The sequence below is a fragment of the Octodon degus genome, unplaced genomic scaffold, assembly GCF_000260255.1.
Source record: "Octodon degus isolate 3935 unplaced genomic scaffold, OctDeg1.0 scaffold00002, whole genome shotgun sequence".
NCBI classification, from domain to species: Eukaryota; Metazoa; Chordata; class Mammalia; order Rodentia; family Octodontidae; genus Octodon; species Octodon degus.
In genome coordinates, this window is record NW_004524578.1 from 36,773 (window position 1) to 38,391 (window position 1,619).

General features: G+C 42.6%; 1 pseudogene; it reads left to right on the forward strand.

Moving 5' to 3' along the window:
- The first annotated feature begins 962 nt into the window (after window positions 1–962).
- Window positions 963–1,619, forward strand: part of LOC101562352 — a 4,435-nt pseudogene continuing 3,778 nt past the window's right edge.

The window sequence follows — 1,619 nt, forward strand, 5'->3', positions numbered from 1 at the left end:
CACTTGGACCAGTCACTAAGGGCTGCCCCCTGCCTCTGTGCTTTAATAGCCACTGCCCTTCTGATAAAAAAAGAATAAAAGCCCACCGCAGCTAAAGCCCAGCCAGCCAGGTGCTACATGTTGCACTGGACCTCCCGAATAACCATGGAATCACTGTCTCTACAACAGCCAGGTCACCCAGTACCAAGAACTGATGCAAAAATACTCACCTGCATTTTGTGGCAAAAAAAAACCCCACTCAATTGTACCATGTGCCCACGCTGCATCCTCCAGACCATGACTGACTGGCACTAACCAATGAACTATTGTGAGCTGACCAGAATTAAAAGATGGACCCTCTGACAGAGCCTGAGTATACTCTGTGACAAATGGAAGACACTCTCTTAGGCATGGAGTCTGACAGGTTAGATATGTTGTGGTCACCCTAGGCCAAGTTATTTTGGCGAAAGTTCTCCTAAAACAATGGTCTACACAGCAAGGTGAACTATGGACCATCAATTGGTCTGAGAATAAAAAAGGGCAGTATCTACATGGACTGAAGATATTGCTATTTTGTCTTTTTTTCTCATTAAAATGAATAAAAGATTAGAACATATGCAATATACCAACCATTGTTAATCAGCCACTCTTGTTTTGAAAATCTGTAACATATGTATTGTTTTAGGTTACCCTGTTTCTATCTCTGTTTCTTTTCTTTTTTTTTTCCTTTTTCTTTTTCTGGCTGTACCCGGGATAATTGAACTCAGGACCTGCTACTTGCCAGGAAAGCACTTATTCCACTGAGCTATCACCCTAGCCCCTGTTTCTAATTTTTATATTTACTCTTGTTTTTTACTTTTCAAATTAAATAAAATTAATTTTAAAAAGATATGTCCTTGCCACACATCATGCTCATAAATAAATAAAATTTTAGAGAAAGAACAACAAAATAAAAATACTTTTAAAATTCTATCTAGCCCCACAGCGTAGCGGTGCGCGAGCGGGCCGGGCAGGCGGCCGAGTTTTCTGAGAGATAAGTTCACCACGATGTCCAGTGATAGGCAGAGGTCGGACGATGAGAGCCCCAGCACCAGCAGTGGTAGTTCAGATGCGGACCAGCGAGACCCCGCCACTCCAGAGCCTGAAGAGCAAGAAGAAAGAAAACATGCCACCCAGCAAAAGAAGAACACCAAACTCTCTAGCAAAACCACTGCTAAGTTATCCACTAGTGCTAAAAGAATTCAGAAGGAGCTAGCTGAAATAACCCTCGATCCTCCTCCTAACTGCAGTGCTGGGCCTAAAGGAGATAACATTTATGAATGGAGATGAACTATACTTGGGCCACCAGGTTCTGTATATGAAGGTGGTGTGTTTTTTCTGGATATCACATTTTCATCAGATTATCCATTTAAACCACCAAAGGTTACTTTCCGTACCAGAATCTATCACTGCAACATCAACAGTCAGGGAGTCATCTGTCTGGACATCCTTAAAGACAGCTGGAGTCCTGCTTTGACTATTTCAAAGGTTTTGCTGTCTATTTGTTCCCTTTTGACAGACTGCAACCCTGCGGATCCTCTGGTTGGAAGCATAGCCACTCAGTATTTGACCAACAGAGCAGAACATGACAGGATAGCCAG